The sequence below is a fragment of the Equus asinus genome, chromosome 6, assembly GCF_041296235.1.
Source record: "Equus asinus isolate D_3611 breed Donkey chromosome 6, EquAss-T2T_v2, whole genome shotgun sequence".
NCBI classification, from domain to species: domain Eukaryota; kingdom Metazoa; phylum Chordata; class Mammalia; order Perissodactyla; family Equidae; genus Equus; species Equus asinus.
Window position 1 is genome coordinate 38504594 of NC_091795.1, and position 15065 is coordinate 38519658.

Below are 15065 nucleotides of genomic sequence, written 5' to 3' on the forward strand. Positions count from 1 at the left end.
TCTGCTTTTTGTATCTTGTTTAGGAGTTCCTTCTCTTTCCAAGGTCATATAGGTATTGTTATGTTTTTCAATCAATCTGGAATTTATTTTTTGAATGGTATTAGGTGGAGATCCAGTGGTATTTTTCAGCTATGGAAATTTCCATATGGAAATCAAGTTGTTTTGGTTCCACTTATTAAATAGTCTGTCTTTCTGCCAGTGATTTACAATGCCTCATCTACTTTATACCAAGGACTCATTTATGCTTGTGTCTATTCTTGGACTCTTTATTCTATTTCATTGATCTATTTGGCCATCTCTGGGCTGTTATTGTCTTACATTTTACTCGCTGTCTTACTTTGCAGTAAGCCTATATAACTGGTAGGGTAAGTTCTTGATTTCAGAATTATCTTGGCTATATCTTGGCGTTTTGTTCTTCCATATGCCATTTGTAAAAAATTTGTCCATTTCAATGAAAATGTCTACTGAGATTTTGATTAGAATTGCATAGGTAAATTATAAGGTAATTTGATAAGGATATTGTACCAGATATCTTCCATTTCTTCCTTCAAATTCACCTTTTTTAAAGAAATAAAACATTACAATAAAGTTGAATTCTCCTTTTCTCTCTTATTGTCTTACTCTGGAAGGCTGCCTTTTACTCAACTCCCTTTCTCAACCTCAGTTTCCTGATCTGTAATATAGGGATAACAAGAGTATTCTTATAGAATTGTTGATAAGGAATTAATATATCCAGTGCATAGTAAGCCCTATATGTAGGCTATTAAATAAATAAACACAATATCCAAAAAGTTAAGAGGGAGAATAATATCCATAAAAAAGAACAAGAAATTGTGAAACAAAAACAATATAGATATGAATCCTGAAAAAGGGAAAATGTTAACATAGAAAAAAAGAACCAGAAATCTTGGAAATGTCAGGATATTACCTGAAATTTCAAATACAAATCGATACATAGAATAAACTCTAGATTGGGAACTCTGTAGAGACAATTGATGAATTGGGATGTAGTTGATAGAAACCACACAGAAAGCTATAGAGCTAAAGAGATTAAAAAATATGATTGAGATGACATGGAAGGCAGGCAAAAAAGTTCCAAGACAAATCAAATAGGAAATAAAAAAGTATAAAATAAAGGAAATGGCATATGTCAGAAAATCAATATTAGAAGGATTAATAACAGAATGTCAGAACTATAGAAAAACATGAGTTTTAAGATTGTAAGAACATACACAGAGATGAGAAGGATGAAATAAACCGACAACTAGACATATTAATGGGAACTCTAGAACATAAAGGATAAAGAAGAATGTTAAAAGTTAATAGAGGGAAAAGAAGAATAATTAAAATAAAAGAAATAAGAATTAGACTGACAAAAGACATTTCATAAGTAACAGTAGACGCCAGAATGCAATAATATTTTCAAAGTTATGAAGCAATATCACGGTCAACCTAGAATTCTATACCCAATTAAACTATTGTACAAGAGGGGAGAAAATAAAGATATTTTCAGAAATATAAAAAGGTTGAGCATTTACCCTCTATAAACCTTTGAAGAAAGAGTTACTAAAGGATGTACTTGAGCAGGAAGAGATGTAAATTCATAGTGAAGACATGAAATGTAAGAAATGAGGCAAAGATAGTAAAATATATTGGTAAATCTAATGAAGTAATTTGAAGAAGTTAAAAAGATGAGACTAATATAAGGAAATTGTAGATTTCAGTGAAGAGGTAATACACATAAGGGCTTTCTCTTCTTCAGGATGAGGATGGGTGACAGTCACTTGGAACAGGGTCATAGACATTCCACTTTAATAAGCCACAGCTCTAGGTGTGATCTCAGCTTTTAGTAAGCTTCTTTCATGAAGTGAGCCCAGCCCTGGTCTCTCATCAGGCACAGGCTGCTTTTGAGTCCCGTCACCCTTCAGGAGTTGAATTTCTTTGTGTTAGTCAGCTGAGACTGCTATACTAAAATACCGTAGACTAGGTAGCTCGAAAACAGACATTTATTTCTCACAGTTCTGGAGGCTGGGAAGTCCCAGATCAAGGTGCCAGCACATTTGGTTCTGGCTTGCAGATGGCCGCCACCTTACTGTGTGCTCACATGGATCTTGATGTGCTCTTGAAGAGGGTGAGCTCTGCCTTTCTTCTTCTTCTTGTAAAGACACTAATCCCATTCCGGGACTCCAGCCCCATGGCTGTATCTAAACCTAATTATCTCCCAAATATTCTACCTCCTAATACTATCACATTGGAGATTAGGGCTTCAACATATAAATTTGGAGGGGGAGGGACACAAACATGCAGTCCATAACATCCCTAAAGGAGTAGAATTCTAACCCTCTTCTGCCCATTTCTGGATTCATAGGTTCATGGCTTCAGCCCCTATTCATTAATATTTGATTCATGGAAACATTTATCTTGTTTGTGAGCATGCCTTATCTCACTTAAAAGTTTTTTTTAACTGTTTTTTACTATCTTTGGAGCAGAAGGGAGAATTTTAAGCCAAAATTCATAGTATTATGCATGTTTCATTGACTGAAAATCCCCCAATGTCTTGGCTGGATTATCTATGGTCCGTTTGTCATCACCACCACCTGCGTTCACAGACTGCCTACATCAACAAGGCAAAGTTAGGAATCACATTTCCCAGAATTCCCTTCTATGATCCCAGTGTAGTGTGAGTCAATGAGAGGCATCTGCATGAGAGTAGACGGCAGAGAGGAGTGGGAGAGGTCACACTCTCTGGAAGCAGATGTGAGGTTCTCAGCAGCTTCAGTGTACCCCCTTGTGAATGAACCTCTTGGGTACTGTCGGCAGCTGAGATAGCCAGAAGTAGCCTCAGAGAATCTCTCACTCCAGAGTTGCTGGCTAAGATGGACCGTAGGAATTTCTCAAAGTTTTCTGATATTTGAAGCAGCTTTCAAGTAAGCTCTTCAGAACCTGTTATGATGGTAATGTAGGCTGAGATCATCACAAATAGTCTCCTTGACCTTTGTTCCCTAGTCCTGCAAACAGATGTGAATGCCTCAAATATCCTATTTTAAAGCTTTTAGAACTTGTAGGTAGAGGAATGTGGTAGCCAGCCTCTAAGATGGCCCTGGATGATTGCTTTCTCCTGGTATTCATGACTTTGTGGAGTCCCCTCCCAGACTGAATCAGGGATGGCTCTATGTAATCCATAGAATCTGGTGGAAGCTACTGGGTGTGACTTCTGAGGCCATGTCATAAAAGGCATATTGGCTTCTGCCTTGGCCATTCCAAAGACTTGCTCTGGGAGAAGCCAGTTTTCAGGTCATGAAGACACTCAACAGTCCTGTAAGAGAGGTCTGTCTGATGAGGAAATGAGGCCTCCCACCAACAACCAGCACCAGCCTGCCAGCCATGAGAGTGAGCTGCCTTGGAATGGACCCTCCAGTTCCAGGCAAGTCTTCAGATGACTTAAACCCCAGTCAACCTCCTGAGAGACCCCCACCTAGTATTTCCCCATTGAGCAACTTCCAAATTCCTGGCCCATGGAAACCATGATAGATAATAAATGATGATTGTTGTTATAAGCCACTAAGTTTCAGGGGATGATTATGCAGAAATAACCAATACAAGTGGCTTCTATTTTCCTCACCAAATGCTTATTAAGAAGCTTTTCATTCTTATTCTTCCCAAATTGCCTTATGTACCTATACAGTCACTGAATAATGGGAATTAGACCCATTGCCATTTTCTTGCCTGGAATTATTTGACAGGCCCAGGCAGCTTGTGTTATTCAAACTGGTTGCCAGTTTCCGGTTGGAAGAGTGTTTGTATCTCCCAATATTATCAGCATGCCCACTGCTTATTCTTTTCGAAGAGAGAAGATGGCAGCTTTGAGAGTGGTCAGATTGTAACTGGTTGACTCTCATCTCTACTATTTTCTGGCTGTATAATCTTCAGCAAATTTCTAAAGCTTTCTAAATTTTAGTTTTCTTGACTATTAAATATGAATAATGGTACCTAACACATAAGTGTATCAGCAGGTTAAATTTTAAACGTATATTAAGAATTTATAACATAGCGCCAGGCACATACGGATCATTTACTAATGGTTTCAATAATGATGATGATGATAAAGTGTAGAGTTTGGCTTTGGCATTCGAGGCCTCCCACAAGCCCCTTCCTATTTCACCTATCTATTGTATAACATACCACTCCCAAAATTTGTATCCAACAGCAAGGATCATGGTATTATCTCTCACAATTCTGTGGATTGACTGAAATCAGTTGGGTGGATCTTCTGCTCCATGTGGTGTCAACTGTGGTCATCTGGGGCCTTGACTGGGTTGGAATATGCAAGACAGCTTGCTCGCATGCCTGGTCTTAATATGTCTGTTGGTTGGGAGCTCAGTTGGGGCTTTGATCAAAGAGCCAACACATGGCTTCTCCATATGGCTTGGGCTTCTCACAGCGTGGTATCTGGGTTCTAAGAGACAGCATCTCAAGAGCCAAAGTTCCAAGAAGCAGGGAGTAAAAGCTACTGATTCTCTTAAAGACTAGGTCCAAAACTGGCAGAGTGTGTTCCTGCTACATTCTATTTGTTAATTAGTCACAGAATCAGCCCAGATTCAAGAATAGGAGAAGTAAAGTCTACCTCTTGATTGGAATAGTGACAAAGAATTTGCCACCATCTTTAATCTACCACATTCCCCAATTTCCTTTCCAAATATCTCCCCAAAATCTCCCTAAGGGGATCCTGTGAAGCAAGGAAAGTCTATTAACATCCAAAACATGTCCAGTTGTTCCTTGCCTCTCTGTCCAGAGCAAGTCCATCCCTCTCCATAAAACTTCCCCTCAGATAACTTTACCCTCTGGAGGACCCTTAAAACTGACTCTCGGGATTGGCCATTAATCAGTGCCTCCTGCGCAGTTTTATGACAACACATGTACCTGTTACTTGACACTTTCCAGACTCGAATACTCATTTTGCGTGTAGCTTTCCATTAAGTGGGTTTTCCTACTTCTTGGCTTTCTGCATAAGCCAGTACAGGTCTTATCGTTAATCAGTGTTTAGTATTTTCTGATTTGAATGATATACTGTGGGGAGGCAGAGGTGGAGGGGAATTGGCATTTATTGAACACTTAAAGTCAAGCATGATGCTAAGCTTACACACATTTCATATATTTTTTATGACCATCCTATAAGATAGGTATTATCATTCTCCACTGACAGACGACGAATCTGAGTCCTTAACTTGCCTTATTGCACAACTAGTAAGTGAAAGAACAAGAAATGAATGCAGGTCTGTTTAATGCTAAGGCCCTCATCTTTTATTGGTATTGTCCTGCCTACAGCTCCCTGGAAATGAAGCTATTTGGGAAGAGAGGGGAAAACGATGTAACCCTGGACTGTGGTTTCTAGAGCATTTGAACCATAAACTCCCCATGGTGAGGGCATGCTCTAGTCAGCCTCGCTGCGTGCAGGCATTTACCACGGCCAGGGACCAAAGCTAAACATTAACCCACTTGAGCTCTGCTTTTTCTTTCTGTTTTCAAACTCCCTAGCTCCCCGTGGCTTTGGTCAGAGAACCTCTTCATTATTCTGCCCTTTTAAACAGCTTCTGGGCATCATGACGCCGTGTTTGGAAACACTGTGGCATATTTGTGGTGCTTAAAGTTCACGGAAACGTCTGGATCCCCAGCTTCCACAGGCCTCGAGGCTCCAGCATTGATCGGGAGTCCCTACTTATGCCTCCGTTTGAGGAATCTCAAGAGAGTGCTTGTGGCTCCTTCTCCCCAGCCTTGGAGGGGAGAAAAATCGCTGGCCAGGCATTTTCAGAGGGTTTCAAGCGGATCAAAGAGAGAAAAGCAAACACTGAGGAAAAATGTGCTATTTATTCTTGGAACAAAGTTACATTGGCAGCTTTCTCCTCGCCAGTAATACTTGTTTTCCTGAAAGGATTACACACGCCTTTGCTTCCTCCCATAGGATTTAACCATCGCTCAGCTCCTGACCTGCAACTTCTGTCTCCCACCCCCTCTCAGCCATGCTTTCAGTTTTCTCACAGGCTGGGCAAAAATTAAAGAGATTAAAATCATCCATGAGAGAAAGTGGGTTAGTGCAGCTGCTGCAAATGCCCGTGTCAGCAATCCGAGTCAGCAGCTCAAATAAACTCGGCCATGTGAGCGGTGTTCCTGGGCCACAGCCCGGAGGACCCCGGGGACGTCAGGCCTACCTCCCTGGGGAAGGAACGAGGAGGCTAAGGCTGAGTGAGGAGGGCAGCCTGGTGGAGATGTCTTTCTTTGGGAGGACAATTTCATTCATGTTTTTTTCATGGACAATTCTGCTGTTAATTAAGTAATTGGACAAATTCATAGAAGGTTATGTGGCAGGATAATTTATTGACATATTCTTCTGTGCCTTGTTCTCTTTGCTGTCTGTACTCTTCTCTCCTTGGCTTTAAGAAGGCAGTAAGACCCTGGTGTGCTTCCGTCTTTGGTGGCTTTTTTGTTGCAAGTCTGACAACAGATTTCTAATGGGAGCAGAGATCCTAATTTCTGTTTTTGTTTTAGCTGCCTGTGCTCATTGAGGGGCATCGTAAGGCTCCGTGCTGGGGCGGGACCGGGGGCTTTGAGTTTCTGAGGCTGCATAGCCAGACTGGAGGCTAAGGGAGAGCCTGAAAAGGACAGGAAGAGCTGGACCACTGGGGGTGGTGGTGAAGTGTGAATATCTGAACTCCGCTTTCCCACAGCATCCACCACAGGGGCTGCTGAGGGGCAGGAGAGGTGGCAGGAGGGTAGAAATGACTACACATTAAGGGCTGTGGCCTTGAGAAGCCATGTGATTAAAAATCCCAAGGCCCAGGCCTCAGAAGAACCTGTCTCATGGTTCCATGCAGGCTTGGACAATAAGCCTGGATGTGGTGACCAGTGTAGACAGAGTCTAGAGGGCCCCCTTCACATGCTCTGTATGGTACAAGCCACCAGGGACCTTCCCCTGATCCTAGGGAGAGGGCATGCCTCAATAATGACTGAGATTAAATTGCCCTACAGAGGGAGTAGAGAGCTCAGGACAAATTTAATTCAATTCAGAGAAATGAAAGAAGTGTGATGTTTCTTGCACCCTAATCATATATATATAGCAGCACCTACTAGGTGCGAGGTACTGTGCCCAACACTGGAGACAGAGATGGACAAGATCCTTTTGCCCTGGCAGGACTCAGATCCAGGGGGTGCAACACAGTGCAGAGCCCACAGTGAAGAGGTGTCACAGGTGCTGGGGACCCAGGAGGGGGCGCTGCCTCTATGTGGGGGCAGGGAAGGCTTCCCAGAATTGCTCACCTTTGTTCTGAGTCTTAAAAGATGAGCTGGAATTCCTCAGGGGAGGATGGGGGTGGAGTCAAGAACATTCGGTACAAAAGTACAGAAGCATGAAATAGCATGACATGTTTGGGAGACTGTAAAGAGGTTGATAGGGCTGAAAACTAAGATTGTTACAGGATGGGTGGGAGAGGCAGACAGGGGCTGACCCGAAGGGTTTCGCGTCCCATGCTAAGGAGTCTAGACTTTATCCTGTAAGAGCTGGGTGACCCCTGAGGGATTTTAGTGATGTGAACAGATGCATTTGTTACGAAGCAAAGCTGGTTTAGGAAAGTTACAAAGGAGGAGTGATCATAAAGGTAGGAGGGCATCTGGGAGATGGGGAAGTGCAGAAGTGAAGGGAGGAGAGCTTGTGAACAGGAAAGTGGCCAACAGTGGAAAATACCCTGAGAGGTCACCAATACAAGCTCAGGGGCAGCCACTGGATTTTGAAATTTGCAGGTTATTAGTGACTTTAATAAGGACAGTTTCAGTGGAGTGTTGGGAACAGAAACCAGACTACATGAGTTGAGGACTGAATGGAGTTTAAAAAGTGATGAAAATACAGTAACAAGCTGGGCTCCAGACCAGACCAACTGGATCAGAATCTCTGCTGGCGGGGCTTTTTTTAGACCTCTATAGGTAATTAAAATGCACAGTCAGGATTGAGAACCACTTCTGTAGGAAATGCAGAGATGACACCTGAGTCCAAACAGATGAGTTTACAAAACAGTAAGGAGCTCAGTGTAGTAGTGGATGATCTCCAAAAGTCATCAGGGAGAGGAAAGTGTAGAAGTTGCTCCCTTGTCTGAAGCGTGTGCAGACAATGCCAAACGGATACAAACCCCTGGACTTATCTCAGCCTTGAGTGAGTGAGGTCATCCTCACATGGTCAAAGGTAAGAAATCTGGTTCTGTCCCAAGAAAGTACAAATGGTTGAAAACAGAGTCCTTGTCCCTCCTCCTATGGCACCGCTATTTACATGAAGACTTCCAACACCCAGCGCTTATGAATTCCAGAAGTGGTAAATGATCTCCAGGAGCATCGGAGCAAGGCAGTCAAGTAAATCGAATAATGAAAGACAAAGGAAATTGCCTCATGGCCCTACGAAAGGCTAATGGATGTGCAGACAGAGACACCAATGTGTCACCATTAATGATGTCACTTTAGGAAAATCAAGAGGTTGAGAATTGTTTTTAATGCTATGCCCTACGGTCATTTCATTGTATTCATCACAGCAGGAGTAAGCTTGAAAAGAAAATGGGTGCTTGTTTAAAATATTAGTTTGGGGGAAACAGGACAATTTCTTTTTCTTTCTTTCTTCTTTTTTTTTTAAACCCACTGTCTCACTTTTGCCATGACATTCCCTGGCAAAGCAATGGGATGGCCGTTAAGGCCCACGGATAGTCATTAACCAGGTGGCATTTAAATTCATTCATTCCACAACAGCCTGCTGAAATTAAACTAGTCATTTGATAGTCTTAACTACCAACACTTCCTAGACACCACAGGTCGAAGAATACTGCACCACACATTTACAGTCCAACCTTTCACCAACTTTTTACAAGGTCTAATGGATGCCTTTTATCACCAAATAAATAACGTTGATGGCCATGCCCCCTCTGAAGTTCTAGTTTACAGATACAGACAACTAAATGATAAGATTCGTGTTCCCCAGGCCTTCTGGCCCTTTTCAGAAAGCTAAGTTTTATCTGCACAGGAATATGAGGGGATTCTGGGAGCACATTCAATTGTTTCAAAGAAATTTTAATAGAACTAAAAAGCCCAGGGAATATGGGCTGCACAGCTGAGTCGCCCCAGCATTCTAGTCACCTCCCCCACCTTTCTTAAAATGTTATGTGCCCAAAAGGGATGCGATAATGAGGGACAAGCATCAGTTAAGCATGGGCTTTCTTCTATGGTGAAGTGGAGGCTCACTGAATTATTTCCTCACAGCTGCAGTCGCAGGAGTAGAGGTCTAAATACTCTTGGCTTACCCACTTTGTCTTGCTCAGGGTAATAGAGTAGAAATCAAAATATTTCTCTAGCCAGTTGCTGCTGCCCAATACAACATAACCTCTGATTAATGATAGGTTTTAAATCAAAACATAGTCACCAGTGCAACCATAAACATAGCTGAGTGTAAATTTTGCCCCTTTTTTCCTCTCCGTTTTCCACAGGGACGTTTTCATGCCTAGGTTGGCAACTCCTTTACTTTTTTCATCCTGGCCAACAAGGTTAAATAAGCATGAACAGAACTTTAATAAATCATCCGTACAAAATACTCTCTTTCTAACCAACAGGAAGCCACTGTAAAAACGAGAGGTTTCAATTATAAAAAAAAAATGAGACAATGGAACTATGAAACAGGGCTAGGGAAATGGCTAATCGTTGTTCTTTAAGAAAATGCAAGTTAGATCCCTACCCACAACATGGATGACCCTAAAAAGTTGTCTAGAAGATAAACATCTGTGTCTATTTTTATACTGAAAATACCACGGACTCGCAATATAAAATTGAGACATCCCATTACAAGTAATTTTGGTCACATGACCTATTGAAAAATTATTTTTCATATGTAGCAAACTATTAAAACTCACATTTTTAGAGGAATAAGAAACACTAGAGTTTAAAATAAAGTATGAAATTTGAATTAAAATGGCTCAACCTAACAGCATAACTGACCTGAACACAGCCCTATTTCAGCGCTCCCTGACAAGGCTGCCTGAAACTCTTCTAGATTCCTCAAACACTTGTTTCCTGTAACTCTGTGAACAGTGTTGAGCGAGAAATTCAGAGTGATTTGGCCTGAAAGATAAATGGCAAACACAGGACAGAAGACAAAACATAACAAATTATTCATTTCCTTGAAGAGTGTGCACTAACCAGAACAGATGGTCGCAGGGCCCCCGAACTTCTGAAAACCCCGCAGTGCGTGCATTTAACCAGTTCTCTGATTCATCAGTTTTACGGTTGCACGTTCTGGAACATGGGGTCCGTATGCACAGGTGTGCTACATCTAATCAAATCAAATGGATGACAATCTGCTCATTTGGGTTAACCAGTGCCCAAATGGGAGTGATTTCTATTCCTAAACTGGTATCTACAACCAGCAACTAGTCATCCTCCTGTGTCTGGGCAAAAAAAAAAAAAAAAAAAACCAGCTGGAGGAGTTTGAGATCTACTTTGGATATGAACAAGGAGTCTAAAATTATTCTTCTAACAGAAGAAGAGATAATAAATGAAAGGCTGATTCATTTCTTTCACCAAAATGTCCACACTAGGAATCCTTTAAATTAGCAAGTTTGATTAATGTATTTACAATGCGATCCATGTGATTCATTTTTAATGGTTTACTCTACTTCTCAGAAGTATAGAGTTTACTTGTAATGAGATGTACAGAGCGACGGAGCATCCTTACAGATGTGTGACTTCAAATCCCCCAGGCACATGGGCAGTTTGATCAGGCCAGGGGTCTTCTCTCTGCTTCAAGCCGCTGCTTGCCAGACCTTTCTTCCTCGTTCTGCTTCTTCCCTTGTCTTTGATCTTCCACTACCTCCTTCCCCTCCACCTTGAAGATGCCTGAACCTGCCCCATGATTTAAAACACATCAGTAAATTATTATTAAATAAACCTTCCATGTTTTGTATCCATTTACAGATTTTTTCTATATCTTTATTTCTTTTTATAATCAAACTTCTCGGACAAATGGGTGTATTTACAGTCATGAGCTGCATAAGGACATTTAGGTTAACAAGGGATGGTATATCTGACGGTGGTCCTATAAGATGAGTACCGTAGAGCCTGGGTGTGTAGCAGGCTATCCCATCTGAGGTTGTGTAAGTACACTCTATGATGTTCGCACATGATGGAATTGCCTAACAACACATTTCTCAGAACGTATCCCCGTTGTTAAGTGACACATGACTGTATTTCAAAACACTCCCCAGGTGAGAGTTGAGTGTAGCATGCAGATTGCCTACCCTGTTGAGGGCAATTCTCTGTGAAGGGCAGGCAGTCTCCAGGAAATGGCAGCTGAATTGAACTGCATGGGCCCACAATGGCCCGCACGATTTAGGGTGAGGACATACATCACTGTAAGCATCTTGTGGTGCCTTCAGCAGCTTATCTTTTAGGGGTAAAGCCATATCCGAAGTCCTGAAGGTCTCACCTTAGTTCAGCTGGTAGCTCAGCTTTGTTTTGTTGTCCGCCTTTTGATCTTGTGCTCTAGTTTCCTTATCAATAAAAGGAGGATAATTAAAGTCTGAGGTCATATTTTTGTCTGAGGCAAAAACCAGTACCACTAAAAGTGTGCCACAAAAAGCTTTGTGTGAAATTGTTGAATTGCTGTCATGCAAACACAGATGGGAGTTTTGGAAGTGGAAGCAGCAGAATGTGTCTGGGGTCCCTGTCAGATGGGAGTGATCAATGGAGCTCAGTGATGTCAGGACCCTCCTATCAATTCCAGGCCTCACGATGGTTGTGCTGCTGAAGGCATGCCACAGCCTCCCCTCACTGAGGGTTAAAATGACATCTCCTTTGTGCTAACTGGAGGAGCTCTGGGGGCCAGACCTTTTCCATGAGTTGGATGTGCTGTTGGCCAGGACATCAGTGTGCAGGACAGGATGGTGGAGCCCTGCTCTGACCACCAGCGCCCTGGGAGACCCCGCACACTCTGCATGGAGGCCCAGACCAGCTGGCACCACATCAGCAAGGCTGTTCATGCTGAGAGCCCAGCTCACAGCCCTGGGCCTGGACCCCAGCATGCAGTAGTTACTTTCAGATCCCAGTTTCCTGGGATGTACCCTTTTATTCTTCTATTTTCCCACCCCTAGCTGTAACTGGAGCTGTGTGCTGTGCCTGTGCACTTGGACTCCCTCCTGCCTCTGGCCCTGCCGGGCTCATCTTGTGGATCTCAACCCCAGCTTGTGTGGGAACATCCCATCCACCTCTGCCTTAAGACCAGTCCAACAGACCCTATAGGACCAGGGGGAGCAGCTTCACAAGGCAGCCACTGAATGTCTTTCCTGGTCTGGCAAATGGGCTTCATGCCCCTTCCTCACTTCTGACCTAAAGTCTGAATTGCTATGATGCTATTCTTTAATTATGTCCCCCTAGAGATGGACTTTCCCTTCCATGGAAGATGTGAGGAGGGGACAGGAGAGGTGGTGGACATGCACAATGGTGGCAATAAAGTGTACCACTTAAAAAACTGGGGTTGTGGGGACAAACAGATCTTCACTTCATGACATCTCAATTTTCTCATTTATAAAATAGGAAAATAAAAGAACTTAACCCATCAGGATGCTGATGCTATCAGGATTAAAATAAACATACGTGAAAAGGATTGGCGCAGGTTTTGGCACCTAAGATGCTCTCATTAAAAGGCAGCATGTGCACACCACCATGAGGCCAGCAGCTTTGAGACGTCCCTTTCCAAGGCTTAGCCACAGCCATGGGTGCCCTGAGATAGCTTACGGGAGCATGTTTCTGCAGGACCCTGGAGCAGTCACTCCAAAGCCCTTTCCTCAAGCTGCCAGGATGCATGTCCTGGAGAATGACCTGTAAGACCTCCACGGGGGCTCTCTGGTCACCAATGTCCAGCTGCACAAACAGAGGCTGGGGCTGCCCTAGATGGCGGCTCTAATCCCTCCATATCTGTGATTCCTAAAACCAGTTGGAGTGCAGGGGTTCAACAGTATCTTCTTCATTATAATGCAGTAAGGTGATCCTAAGCAGAGCATTTAGCCCAATGCCTGGTGTGTACTAGCATTCAACACATCCTAGCAGTTCTTAATACAGTAGTCCTCCCCCCAGTCTCGGGGGATACATTCCAAGACCCCCAGTGGACGCCTGAAACTGCACATAGTACTGAACCCTACACATATTGTTTTTCCTATAGATACATACCTGTGATAAAGTTTAACCTATAAATTAGGCACAGTAAGAGATGTAACAATAACTAATAACAAAATAGAACAATTATAACAATATACTGTAATAAAAGTTACCATAGATCTTAGTGACCTCAGCTTGTGATTTTTTTTCTTTCCTTATTAAGTTGAGAACTTTCGCCTTTTCACTTAAAGGATGCGCTTTATGACTTCTCCGCCATATCTGAATTACCAGCATCACTACTCTTGTGCTTTGGGACCATTATTAAGGAAAATAAGGGTTACCTGAACACAAGCTGCGATATGTGACAGTTGATCTGATAACTAAGAAGACTACAAAGTGACTAACGGGCAGGGAGTGTATACGGTGTGGATACGCTGAACAAAGGGAAGATTCACGTCCCAGGCAGGATGGAGAGCGATAGCAAGAGATTTTATCATGCTACTCAGAACAGCGTGCAATTTAAAACTCACAAATTGTTTACTCGTGGAATTTTTCCATTTAATATTTTAGGACCTTGGTTGACCTTGGGTAACTGAAACCACAGAAAGTGAAGCCGCAGATAAGAGGGGACGGCTGTAGCAGTAGTTTCAGATCCAAAGCTGGGTTCATGGGTCACAGTGCTTCCGGCTGGCCTTCCTCTGGCTTAGGGGGGCAAATGAATAGGCTCTGGATTAGGTCCATCCTATGGAAAGTCTATGCCACCTCCTGGCATCTGTGCCCTATTTGTTTACTCATTCATTTAGTGCATATTTATTGAGCACCAATCATATGTGTGTAGACCTGTGCTCGGCACACAATCCTCTGATCTCTGGTGTTCATGCATGGCTGTGCATGGAGCTGGCACACCTAACATTCCACCAGGAAAACCCACTTCTCACCACCACCTCTCCTCCTTCCTACTGATAAAGCTGGAGAGTTAGGTGGAGCCCTCATCACAGCACCTTGCATGCCAGGGTGTGCCGTCTAGAGTTAGGTGTGTATTTTATAGATAAGGAAACTGAGGCCCGAGAGGGGAGTACTTACTTGCCCAAGTTCAGATAGTAACTTAGTAGCCATCTGAGGCTAGAATCTGGTTCCCCGATTAATGTAGGAAACAAAGGCCCCTCCCAGCAGACCAGTCATCTCTGTATGAGAGCGGGATCACTTGTCTTTACGTTTTCATCTACACATAGCTGTTCTTTCCCTTTCTGAAGGGCTGCATTTCAAGGTTAAAGGAAGTAGCTCTTGTGTAAGTCTAGAACAGTGGTTCTCAACTCTGACTGTATTAGATCATCTGGGAAGCATTTCAAAAACACTGATGTTGGAGCCCCACCCCAGACCAATTAAATAAGCATTTGTGGGGGTGGAGCAGGGGCCTCATATTGGTTTCTAAAGCTCTCCAGGTGTTTCTAATATACAGTCAGTGGTCGAGAGAGCAGTGCTTCCGAAAGTCTAACGCACGTTTGAATCATCTGGGGATCTTGATAAAATGCAGATTCTGATTCAGCAGGTTAAGCGGGCTGGAGAGTCCCCACTTCTAACCAGCTCCCAGTTGATGTTAATCCAGCTAGTCCCAGGACCACACTTGCAGGAGAAGCTCCAGAAGGTGCTCTGGGATTCTGGTCACTCACTGGTTACTTGAGCCAGAGGCCTGCAAGTTACCTCTCTCCTTCATCCTCTCCTCATCCCTAACCTATTGCTCATGGTCATCAGGTCTTGTCAGTTCCATCCCAGTGCTCCCTGCAGCTCCCATCCTCTCCTGATGGCCTGGTGCAACATCTTCCATCCTGTTCGCCCACCATCACTCCCCATCCTGGCTGTGTCCTCTGCTAGACTGCTTCCCAATGGGGCTTCCTCAG

General features: G+C 43.2%; 1 protein-coding gene across 1 annotated transcript in view; it reads left to right on the top strand.

Moving 5' to 3' along the window:
* The window catches only part of EVA1A (eva-1 homolog A, regulator of programmed cell death), an 88998-nt gene that overhangs the window by 17874 nt on the left and 56059 nt on the right, over window positions 1-15065 (top strand). The gene's annotated exons all lie outside the window — the stretch shown is intronic.